A 13913-nucleotide genomic window follows, 5' to 3' on the forward strand; every position below is an offset into this window, starting at 1 on the left:
ATGACTGTGGTGGAGTTGTTTGACAGCTAATGAGCAGATTGGCCATGGTTTCTCCCTTGACCGTCACCTATCCAGCTGGAAATTGGGCATTGTTCCTCCCCGTCTCTCTGCTATTACTCCTTCCTCCCCTCCCTCCTACGAAATATTGAAACATTGTTTATGTGTACTGTACCTTACTATGCTCTTGTATCTGATGTAACTTGTAACACAACACTCCTAAATGTAAAGCACCCAGAAACCCTCTTGGGTCAAGTTTGCACTATATAAAAAACTTTATAAATAAGAAACCTGTTCTCTCTTCAAAAATACCAAAGCAGATTGCTTCTCCACATGGGGAGCTGCATCTTAGCAGCTCCTGGCGTGGAAAAGCAATACCGGCTCACGCAGGGGGCGGGGAGCCGGTGGGACCGATTAGTGACCCCCTCCATGGTCCCCAACGAAGAGGGCCATCCCTGGGGGATGGGGTCCCCGGGCCATATAAGCCCCGGGAGGGGGCCCACAAGGCCCCCCTCCCCATTATAAAAAAAATATTTTCTTAAAAAGAAAAGGCCCGCCCCGGGGGAGGGGTCCCCGGGGCCATAAATGGTCTGAGGAAAGGGCCACACAGCCCCCCTCCAATTATTTAAAAAAATGGCCATGCCCTGGGGATGGTGTCGCTGGTGCCAATTAAGGGTGAGCGGAAAATCCGTTCCGCTCACGGATTTCGTGGATTTTCTGTAAATCCGCGATCCGCAAACTCCCGCGAATTTACTGAAAATCCGCAAGATCCGCACGCGGCAGATTTGGGGGGCAAAAGTTCAAGCCTGTTGAACTTTTAACTATTTTAGTATGGCGCCGGCAAGCTGCCAGCACCATCCTAAAATAGTTACTAAGTTAGCTTCAACAGGAAGCACTAATAGATAAAATAAAGCAGGTGCTCGAGCACCTGCTTTATTTTATCTATTAGTGCTTTCTGATGAAGCTAATTTAGTAACTATTTTAGGATGGCGCCGGCAAGCTGCCAGCGCCATCCTAAAATAGTTACAGGATGATGTGTGTTTTGTCAAGGCTGGGTAGGTGTGCGTTCTCCCCATATCTATCGTCGAAAATTAGCTATGATGCTTGATGGAGGCCTTTGCATAATTGACTTTCACGAGCTCAATCCCTGTGCAGTTCCTGTGACCATGAGCTTCTCTGATCCGTGCCTGTCCTTTTATACACACAAGAGGCATGTGAACTCGCATATAAGCCCCGTCCATTTGGCCCCTCCCCACACACTAGTGGTGTGTGCACCGTCTTCGCGCCCTTTACTCACTTGATGGACAGCTCACTCGATGGACCCCGGCACTCTTTGGTGTGATGGCAAAGTTAATCAGCCCCCCAAAAATGTGTGTTTTGTCGAGGCTGGGTAGGTGTGCGCTCTCCCCATAAATATCGTCGAAAATTAGCTATGATTCTTGATGGAGGCCTTTGCATAATTGACTTTCACGAGCTCAATCCCTGTGCAGTTCCTGTGACCTTGAGCTTCTCTGATCCGTGCCTGTCCTTTTATACACACAAGAGGCATGTGAACTCGCATATAAGCCCTGTCCATTTGGCACCTCCCCACACACTAGTGGTGTGTGCACCGTCTTCGTGCCCTTTACCCACTTGCTAGATAGCTCACTTGAGGGACCCCGGCGCTCTTTGGTGTGATGGCAAAGTTAATCAGCCCCCACAAAAATGTGAGTTTTGTCGAGGCTGGGCAGGTGTGCATTCTCCCCATATCTATCATCGAAAAATAGCTATGATGCTTGATGGAGGCCTTTGCATATTGACTTTCACGAGCTCAATCCCTGTGCAGTTCCTGTGACCACGAGCTTCTCTGATCTGTGCCTGTCCTTTTATGCACACAAGAGGCATGTGAACTCGCATATAAGCCTCGCCCGTTTGGCCCTGCCCCTCATACTAGCGATGTGCACCATTTTCCCGCCCGGCCATTACCCACACAATCTGCAAAATCCGTGAATCTGCAAATTTGTGGAGTTTGCGGATCGCGAAATTCGCAAATTCACAAATTGCGAATTCGCAAAATTCACCCATGCTTAATGCCAATTATGCTGCACCCTTTCAATTTGTTTTACAAAATAAATAAAATAGGGGTCACGTCCTGGGGAATAGGGTCCCCTGGGCCAATAAATTAGGAAAAGAAGAGGGGCCACACAGCCCCCTTTCTTAAAAAAAAAACACATTTTAAAAAAGACCAGCATCGCGCCGGTGGCCCTGCCCCCTCCCTGCAGCACTCTGCATACATGCCCTCTGGTGCGTTTGCAGATGGGGAACTAATTACCCTTGAAAACTGGGGGTACATAGGGGCCATCTAGCCCACCAGAAACCTCCAGTATGCTCCAGGGAGCTGCGTTGCAGAGAGGTGTTCTGAGGCCACACCCTTTTTTACACTTCTCTGCAAGGCAGCTCTGTGGCTCCTAATGGAGGTACCTGGTGGCCTAGTTGCACCCTAGGGACCCTCAATATTCAAGGGGAGGTAATCCCCCACTTAAAATGGCCAAGGGGCGGTATTGCAAAGTGGTGAAGGGAGGGGTGCCGGCCTGAGGTGGCATGTGTGCAAACACAACATGTGGCACGTTTTAAGTTGGGGTATTAATTCCTCTCCAATCCTGAGGTTCCCTGGGGGCCAACTAGTCCACCAGATACCTCCAGTAAGTGCCACATAGCTGTTTCGCAGAATGTTTAAAAAATGGGGTATGGCCTCTGAACACCTCTCTGCAACGCAGCTCTCTGGCGCATACTGGAGGTACCTCGTGGGCTAGTTGGCCCCAAGGGACCCTCAGGATTGAACAGGAATTATTTCCCTAACTTAAAATGTACCTTAGGGCGTTTTTGCAGACATGTCATCTCAGGCCCCGCCCCTTCCTTTACCATTGTGCGAAAAGCACCCCCTGGTGAGTTGTACGTTGGGGAATTAATTCCCCTTCAATAGCCCACTAGGTATCTCCAGTACGCACCAGGGAGCTGCGTTGCAGAGAGGTGTTCAGAGACCATGTCCCTTTTTACACCTCTCTGCAATGCAGCTCTGAGGCACTTACTGGAGGTACCTAATGGGCTAGTTTGACTCTAGGGACCCTCAGGATTCAAGGGGACTTAATTTCCCAACTTTAAACGGCCACAGGGCGCATTTACACAGTGATGAAGGGAGGGGACGGGGCCTGAGGTGACGTGTGCAAACACGCCCTGTGGTGTGTTTTAAGTTGGGAAAATAATTCTGCTTCAATCCTGAGGGCCCCTGGGGGCCAACTAGCCCACCAGGTGCTTCCGGTAAGTGCCACTGTGCTGCGTTGCAGAGAGGTGGTCCAGGCCGTGCCCCTTTTTACACCTCTCTGCAACAGAGCTCTGTGGCGCTTACTGGCGGTACCTAGTGGGCTACTTGGACCCTAGGGACCCTCAGGATTCAAGGAGACTTAATCTTCCAACTTAAAATGGCCGCAGGGCATTTTAGCACACATGTCACCTCAGGCCCCCCTCCCTTCACCAGTGTGCAAACCTGCCCTGTAGTGTGTTTTAAGAGGTAGTTTTAATCCCCCTGCCCTATTATGTAGGGGTCTTACAGAAAACGACAAGGTAATCACACGGGTACCCCAACGCATAGTGTTCCCTAGTGTATGTAGGTGTTTTCACTGTATTCTAAATGGCTTTTAGCATAGCACTGGCTCTAGGACTGGTTAGTCAGAGTCAGTTACCACCAGTATCCATCTGAAAAAGTTGAGGGTACAGGATGATTTTGCAACAAGGCCTCTTTCTGCTCCTCTGTTTGTTCTTTCTGCACGTCTTCCTTCTTCATGCACTTTTCTTCGTCTTTGAGGAGTTCTGTTGCTTCTTTCTGCATTTCTTTTTTTTCTTTCTGTGCGTTTCTTCTTCTTTCTTCACAAGTCCTACCTCTGTAGGCATAGTTAGAAGTAAGCGTTTAAAAAACCTTTGATATTCAGTGAAAAAACCATAGGTTTCAGGCATGTTATAGTTAGAAATTAGCATTTAAAAAACATTTGAAATGCACTGAAAAGATAATAGTTTTCAGAGGTGTTATAGTTAGTTGCACATTTCACTGATGACATCATCATTGTAATAGAGGGGCAGACCTCCTCTCACCCTAATATAACCATTGATACACACATTCAAAAATAGAAAATAACATTTTCAAAACAATGGACATACCAATACCAGTTACAACAACCTATTCAGTAATTCCAAGACCTACATACACATCCACTCATTCACCAACAGTCCTATACATTCACTCATACATGTACTCACTCATTATATGTACTTATACACCTATACATCCTGTTACACACGCCACTCATCCATAGAGTTACTCACACATAGTCACACAAGCTAACAAAGTATCAAACATTAATTCACTTGCATATACAGTTATACACACAACACCACACTTACTTCTACAGAAACTTACACATACTTACTCTTTTAAACAATCACTTATAGAAACACATACTTATTCATACAGGAACTCTTCCAATCTGTCACTCTCACATATACTCACTTATATACACCAATACTCACATATACTAGTTTAAAATATATGTAGTTACTTATAAAGACACTATTGAGACAGCCATTCACTCACTAACGCACCCATACACACACTCATCCACCCATACAGTCCTGCACACATGCTGTCTTCAACACATACAAACAGTGATTCAATCATTCATGCATCTATGCACTAAGTAATACCCCCACTGAACCATACAGACACTCAGATACTTATAATGATGCTAAAAAAACAAGTAATAACCCATGTAGACACTCATGTAGCTACTTACCAACCCATGCAGTCACTTATACACAAAATTAGAGAATGATACAGATATTTACATATTTAAACATTACTCACTAACCCATGTATTCACTAAGATACACTTAATCAGTCCGTTATACAATCAATTTTACAAAAAAATCATCCATTTAGACACTTATTACCCATTTATTCTTCCATCAACCTTGAGAAATACATATATAAAACATATTTAATTAGTAGAAAAACACACATTCACTGGATGATGTCATCAGTGATATCATCAGTGATGTCACCGACCATGTCATGTGTAATGTAATATGTGACGTCATCAGCAGTGCATTGCGGGCGTGCAAGTTATTGTTAGCTGAACTAACTATAACGAGGGAATTTCTTTGGTTTTGTATGAGTGAAATTTTGAAAAAAAAATAAAAAACACTGAATGTACCAGTCATAGTTTACTGAGCTAACTAGAACCTGAACTTTCAGTAAACTTCAGAGTCAGCTGACTGTTGTAATTGGACCTGCCTAGACCCTGCTGGTGGCTTTTGGTGGAGTGCTTTTCCTGACATCCTGGGACCCTTGGCTGTGCCAAGGTTTATTCCCCCAACATCCTAAAAAACCTAGGGATTAAACACTTTTCAGCTCCAAAGGCCTCCAGAGGACCAGGAAAAATTTGCCAGGCCAATCCAACGAAGGTGTATTTCCACTGGGTCGAAGATTTAGCTTGGAGATTTTAGCTGCAGCATATCCATTTCAGTGGTATGTCATGAAGAGTGTATTCAGCCTCGTGGAGCCCTGTTTGGCTACAGGCATTGCTGGAGGAATCAGAGCTCCCAAAAATTAAGTGAATCTGATAGGGAAAGTCTTCAATTGGTGCATGCGGCAAGAGAATGTGGTCGGCAAAGAACCTTTCTATGGAGCGAATTTTGAATTTCTTCTTCTTGCAGCTTTCTTGCCAAAGGTCAACCAATGCACTGTGACCTAGTCCGATGACTCTCCAGCTTCATGGAGCCCTTCTAAGCCACTACCTACTACCTTGCCCAACTGATGATTTTTATTGGTAACGGTGTGGATCTAAAGCTGAAAAGCTTGCAAGTTCAATACTAGGAGTGTTCACAGATTTAATCATGGATCACAGTGCCACTTTGAAAAATGTGCCAGCAGTGTCTAGAATGTTCTTGAAGTTTGAATGAATATTGTAAGAAGTGATACAGCTAGCAAAACTCTCATTGATAGATATATCCACTTTCCTTACATTAGAGACAAGAAGGTATTTTCTCTCAATGTCCCTGACTCTAGTTTTGGCTTCTTGTAGAGACTTATCACTATATCCCTCTGTCTGAAACTTTCTTTCATATCCTATCTAATGGAGGTATGGACTTAAAATACAACTCAATTTGAAATACCGTTAAATTAAAATTAATTATTTAAAATAGTTAATAATATAAATGATTATAAATTAATGTTAAAGAATAAAACAAAGAGCACTTATACTTTTAGATAAACAAAAATAGTATATAGTTATAATAAATATGTAATTTATAGATATGTTTTAACATGTGTTTATATGTATTTACATTTTTAACTATCTTAAATAGTTTAATGTAACATTATTTCAAATGGGGATTAATTTTACGTCCCTACCTGCATTATTTTCTAATGGAGGGTGTTCAGAAGCAGTGGTTGGCCATGTGTAGTGCTGGACTTACTGCAAAAATGTAAATGCCGAAATTTAGTAAACGTACTCAAAGCGCAGTTTGTGAATCAGACCCTGGGTAATTATCTGTACAAATTACAAGAAACCATTATCTCAAAAGAGGCAGAACTGTTTTATTGTTCTTCTGGATAATGATAAGGAAAACACATTTTAATTCAGAAATATTTGGGTTTACAAAGATATTGAATAGGCATTCAATCTTCTCCTTGGCAGCATTTTGATGAATTGACCAGCAAAAAAGTCGTAGTATTGCTCCACTCACCACCTGGTAATCTCTGCAGTTACTGCCAGGCAGCCAATGATCACAGTCCCTCTAGCATATTGCATAATGTGGTAGGTCACGCAATGACAGACATCTCTGCTGCTCAACAACATATGCTACGTATACTCCACCCATGACATCTGGCCTGGTTTCCCTCCCTCACACAGTTTCAGCTGTGTGTGGTGGTCAGGAGAACCTTTTGGGCGTCAATATGCTGGTAAGAATCCTAGTTCAATAATGCTTCCTAAAATCCCCCCATCTTTTTCACTTGGGCCCTGTCAACCTTCAGCTCCAGCACATGTAGTATATAAAGGTCAAAATGTACATAGACAGCTGTCCTGTTGTCTGTTTTGTCTTGCAGGCCCAGAATTGATGCTCAGAAAGAAGCTTTTCATCCTTGCCCTGAAGATCGATGGCAGTCACCCAGCCCGGGCTATTCATGGGGAAAGAAGTGGCCTTTTTGTCCACTGTACTCTGCTCTCTGAACACTGCAGAAATACAAAAGATTGAGAACTCAAACAACTTCATTCATTGTACAAAAATCACTAACATTAATATGTTGGACATGCATAAGCAAAGCTAATTGTTTGGAATGCTTCGATATGATTCCATTGAAGGGAAAGTCTTCAATTGTACATGTACGGAATCCTTTGGAAGGTGTTGGTTAATAGGTAGTCTCATATTTTTAGGAATTTATGGGCATATTATCAAGGATGGCGTTAAAATTATCACCTGCTTAGCGGCAGAAAACTGCAGCTAAAGTGGCAATAATGGGCTTGATAATATGCCCTGGAGAATTCCAATAGAAGCCCATGTTCACACCATAACATGGACTTGTAGTTTTTAACTTTTCACCTCTGGGTTATTTCCAACTCAGTAAATAGTCTGAACCACCTGCTCCTGTGACTGTTTTTTAATATATACCGATTTGACACAATAATCTCCCCAGTGACTTGGACTAAATTCACCTTCTTTGGATTTCCAAAGAAAAAAACATAGTTTGTTGAAGAAATTAAAATGGTCTTGTTAACAATCTACAAAAAGTATTGAAAAAGAAAAGAAAATTAAATAATTTTTGCTATGTAAAGATTCATGAGAGGTTTTTTTGTGACATACAAAAATGTTGTCATGAATGAGGTGACTCGCTGGTGCACAGACAAAATATCGACTCCAAAATATCGACTGGACATAATATCGAGTTTTAAATATAGACTGGACAAAATATCGACTGGACATAATATTGACTACAAAAATATCGTTTTTCAGGTAAGTGAAGTAATATTGACTGTATAAAATATAGATAGCAAAAATATCGAATTTTTAATAATATATAATATTTTATAGTGTATTTTTATGTAATAATATGTGTGAAAAGTGTGTATTAATGTTATAAAATATTTTATTAAATGAATTTTGTTTTTTTAATAATTGCGTAATGTAATTCTGTAGCGGGTTGTGGGTTTATAGGGGAATAGGGTGGGAAGTAATTTAATAATAATTAATTAATTAATATATGTTTGTAAATATTTATAATTAATAATTAATTGATAATTAATTAATAATAATTAGTTAATTAATTAATATAATTTTGTACATATTTTGTATTAGTAATTAATTGGTAATTAATTAATTGTAATTAGTTAATTACATTAATTAGAGTACATTTTAATATATATAATTTTGTGTTATTGTTAAGTTGATAATTGGGAAAAAATAATATTAATTATTAAAATAATTACAGCTAATGTGCTAATATATTTACTTTATTGTTATTGTTAATTAATAATTATTTGGTAATTAAATAATATTGATAAATTTTGGGTAAAGGAGTATTTTTAGGGTTCAGGGTCAGTTTTCAGTTTTTGGGTAAAGGGGCATTTTTAGGGTTCAGGGTCAGTTTTTAGTTTTTGGGTAAAGGGGCATTTTTAGGGTTCAGGGTCAGTTTTCAGTTTTTGGGTAAAGGGGCATTTTTAGGGTTCAGGGTCAGTTTTTAGTTTTTGGGTAAAGGGGCATTTTTAGGGTTCAGGGTCAGTTTTCAGTTTTTGGGTAAAGGGGCATTTTTAGGGTTCAAGGTCAGTTTTCAGTTTTTGGGTAAAGGGGCATTTTTAGGGTTCAGGGTCAGTTTTCAGTTTTTGGGTAAAGGGGCATTTTTAGGGTTCAGGGTCAGTTTTTAGTTTTTGGGTAAAGGGGTATTTTTAGGGTTCAGGGTCAGTTTTGGGTAAAGGGGTATATTTTAGGGTTCAGGGTCAACAAATAAGATTGTAAAAAATTATTTTTATTATTTTCATTTATTATTTAATTATTATAATTTAATTTAAGTATTTTTAAGTATAGTTTAGTAATTAAAATTTAATATTAATTTAATTTAACACTGTTTTTAATAAAGTCGATATTTTTTATATCTATATTATTGTTAACGATATTTTGTACTCGATATTTTTGTACTTACCTGTTTGTAGATACAAACTCGATATTTTGACTGTCGATATTTTGGTCCCCTGGGCCAATAAATTAGGAAAAGAAGAGGGGCCACACAGCCCCCTTTCTTAAAAAAAAAACACATTTTAAAAAAGACCAGCATCGCGCCGGTGGCCCTGCCCCCTCCCTGCAGCACTCTGCATACATGCCCTCTGGTGCGTTTGCAGATGGGGAACTAATTACCCTTGAAAACTGGGGGTACATGGGGGCCATTTAGCCCACCAGAAACCTCCAGTATGCTCCAGGGAGCTGCGTTGCAGAGAGGTGTTCTGAGGCCACACCCTTTTTTACACTTCTCTGCAAAGCAGCTCTGTGGCTCCTAATGGAGGTACCTGGTGGCCTAGTTGCACCCTAGGGACCCTCAATATTCAAGGGGAGGTAATCCCCCACTTAAAATGGCCAAGGGGCGGTATTGCAAAGTGGTGAAGGGAGGGGTGCCGGCCTGAGGTGGCATGTGTGCAAACACAACATGTGGCACGTTTTAAGTTGGGGTATTAATTCCTCTCCAATCCTGTGGGTCCCTGGGGGCCAACTAGTCCACCAGATACCTCCAGTAAGTGCCACATAGCTGTTTCGCAGAATGTTTAAAAAATGGGGTATGGCCTCTGAACACCTCTCTGCAACGCAGCTCTCTGGCGCATACTGGAGGTACCTCGTGGGCTAGTTGGCCCCAAGGGACCCTCAGGATTGAAGAGGAATTATTTCCCTAACTTAAAATGTACCTTAGGGCGTTTTTGCAGACATGTCATCTCAGGCCCCGCCCCTTCCTTTACCATTGTGCGAAAAGCACCCCCTGGTGACTTGTACGTTGGGGAATTAATTCCCCTTCAATAGCCCACTAGGTATCTCCAGTATGCACCAGGGAGCTGCGTTGCAGAGAGGTGTTCAGAGACCATGTCCCTTTTTACACCTCTCTGCAATGCAGCTCTGAGGCACTTACTGGAGGTACCTAATGGGCTAGTTTGACTCCAGGGACCCTCAGGATTCAAGGGGACTTAATTTCCCAACTTTAAACGGCCACAGGGCGCATTTACACAGTGATGAAGGGAGGGGACGGGGCCTGAGGTGACGTGTGCAAACACGCCCTGTGGTGTGTTTTAAGTTGGGAAAATAATTCTGCTTCAATCCTGAGGGCCCCTGGTGGCCAACTAGCCCACCAGGTGCTTCCGGTAAGTGCCACTGTGCTGCGTTGCAGAGAGGTGGTCCAGGCCGTGCCCCTTTTTACACCTCTCTGCAACAGAGCTCTGTGGCGCTTACTGGCGGTACCTAGTGGGCTAGTTGGACCCTAGGGACCCTCAGGATTCAAGGAGACTTAATCTTCCAACTTAAAATGGCCGCAGGGCATTTTAGCACACATGTCACCTCAGGCCCCCCTCCCTTCACCAGTGTGCAAACCTGCCCTGTAGTGTGTTTTAAGAGGTAGTTTTAATCCCCCTGCCCTATTATGTAGGGGTCTTACAGAAAAGGACAAGGTAATCACACGGGTACCCCAACGCATAGTGTTCCCTAGTGTATGTAGGTGTTTTCACTGTATTCTAAATGGCTTTTAGTATAGCACTGGCTCTAGGACTGGTTAGTCAGAGTCATTTACCACCAGTATCCATCTGAAAAAGTTGAGGGTACAGGATGATTTTGCAACAAGGCCTCTTTCTGCTCCTCTGTTTGTTCTTTCTGCACGTCTTCCTTCTTCATGCACTTTTCTTCGTCTTTGAGGAGTTCTGTTGCTTCTTTCTGCATTTCTTTTTTTTCTTTCTGTGCGTTTCTTCTTCTTTCTTCACAAGTCCTACCTCTGTAGGCATAGTTAGAAGTAAGCGTTTAAAAAACCTTTGATATTCAGTGAAAAAACCATAGGTTTCAGGCATGTTATAGTTAGAAATTAGCATTTAAAAAACATTTGAAATGCACTGAAAAGATAATAGTTTTCAGGGGTGTTATAGTTAGTTGCACATTTCACTGATGACATCATCATTGTAATAGAGAGGCAGACCTCCTCTCACCCTAATATAACCATTGATACACACATTCAAAAATAGAAAATAACATTTTCAAAACAATGGACATACCAATACCAGTTACAACAACCTATTCAGTAATTCCAAGACCTACATACACATCCACTCATTCACCAACAGTCCTATACATTCACTCATACATGTACTCACTCATTATATGCACTTATACACCTATACATCCTGTTACACACGCCACTCATCCATAGAGTTACTCACACATAGTCACACAAGCTAACAAAGTATCAAACATTAATTCACTTGCATATACAGTTATACACACAACACCACACTTACTTCTACAGAAACTTACACATACTTACTCTTTTAAACAATCACTTATAGAAACACATACTTATTCATACAGGAACTCTTCCAATCTGTCACTCTCACATATACTCACTTATATACAACAATACTCACATATACTAGTTTAAAATATATGTAGTTACTTATAAAGACACTATTGAGACAGCCATTCACTCACTAACGCACCCATACACACACTCATCCACCCATACAGTCCTGCACACATACTGTCTTCAACACATACAAACAGTGATTCAATCATTCATGCATCTATGCACTAAGTAATACCCCCACTGAACCATACAGACACTCAGATACTTATAATGATGCTAAAAAACAAGTAATAACCCATGTAGACACTCATGTAGCTACTTACCAACCCATGCAGTCACTTATACACAAAATTAGAGAATGATACAGATATTTACATATTTAAACATTACTCACTAACCCATGTATTCACTAAGATACACTTAATCAGTCCGTTATACAATCAATTTAACAAAAAAATCATCCATTTAGACACTTATTACCCATTTATTCTTCCATCAACCTTGAGAAATACATATATAAAACATATTTAATTAGTAGAAAAACACACATTCACTGGATGATGTCATCAGTGATATCATCAGTGATGTCACTGACCATGTCATGTGTAATGTAATATGTGACGTCATCAGCAGTGCATTGCGGGCGCACAAGTTATTGTTAGCTGAACTAACTATAACGGGGGAATTTCTTTGGTTTTGTATGAGTGAAATTTTGAATAAAAAATAAAAAGCACTGAATGTACCAGTCATAGTTTACTGAGCTAACTAGAACCTGAACTTTCAGTAAACTTCAGAGTCAGCTGACTGTTGTAATTGGACCTGCCTAGACCCTGCTGGTGGCTTTTGGTGGAGTGCTTTTCCTGACATCCTGGGACCCTTGGCTGTGCCAAGGTTTATTCCCCCAACATCCTAAAAAACCTAGGGATTAAACACTTTTCAGCTCCAAAGGCCTCCAGAGGACCAGGAAAAATTTGCCAGGCCAATCCAACGAAGGTGTATTTCCACTGGGTTGAAGATTTAGCTTGGAGATTTTAGCTGCAGCATATCCATTTCAGTGGTATGTCATGAAGAGTGTATTCAGCCTCGTGGAGCCCTGTTTGGCTACAGGCATTGCTGGAGGAATCAGAGCTCCCAAAAATTAAGTGAATCTGATAGGGAAAGTCTTCAATTGGTGCATGCGGCAAGAGAATGTGGTCGGCAAAGAACCTTTCTATGGAGCGAATTTTGAATTTCTTCTTCTTGCAGCTTTCTTGCCAAAGGTCAACCAATGCACTGTGACCTAGTCCGATGAGTCTCCAGCTTCATGGAGCCCTTCTAAGCCACTACCTACTACCTTGCCCAACTGATGATTTTTATTGGTAATGGTGTGGATCTAAAGCTGAAAAGCTTGCAAGTTCAATACTAGGAGTGTTCACAGATTTAATCATGGATCACAGTGCCACTTTGAAAAATGTTCCAGCAGTGTCTAGAATGTTCTCGACGTTTGAATGAATATTGTAAGAAGTGATACAGCTAGCAAAACTCTCATTGATAGATATATCCACTTTCCTTACATTAGAGACAAGAAGGTATTTTCTCTCAATGTCCCTGACTCTAGTTTTGGCTTCTTGTAGAGACTTATCACTATATCCCTCTGTCTGAAACTTTCTTTCATATCCTATCTAATGGAGGTATGGACTTAAAATAAAACTCAATTTGAAATACCGTTAAATTAAAATTAATTATTTAAAATAGTTAATAATATAAATGATTATAAATTAATGTTAAAGAATAAAACAAAGAGCACTTATACTTTTAGATAAACAAAAATAGTATATAGTTATAATAAATATGTAATTTATAGATATGTTTTAACATGTGTTTATATGTATTTACATTTTTAACTATCTTAAATAGTTTAATGTAACATTATTTCAAATGGGGATTAATTTTACGTCCCTACCTGCATTATTTTCTAATGGAGGGTGTTCAGAAGCAGTGGTTGGCCATGTGTAGTGCTGGACTTACTGCAAAAATGTAAATGCCGAAATTTAGTAAACGTACTCAAAGCGCAGTTTGTGAATCAGACCCTCGGTAATTATCTGTACAAATTACAAGAAACCATTATCTCAAAAGAGGCAGAACTGTTTTATTGTTCTTCTGGATAATGATAAGGAAAACACATTTTAATTCAGAAATATTTGGGTTTACAAAGATATTGAATAGGCATTCAATCTTCTCCTTGGCAGCATTTTGATGAATTGACCAGCAAAAAAGTCGTAGTATTGCTCCACTCACCACCTGGTAATCT

The sequence above is a fragment of the Lissotriton vulgaris genome, chromosome 9 (assembly GCF_964263255.1).
Source record: "Lissotriton vulgaris chromosome 9, aLisVul1.2, whole genome shotgun sequence".
NCBI lineage: Eukaryota > Metazoa > Chordata > Amphibia > Caudata > Salamandridae > Lissotriton > Lissotriton vulgaris.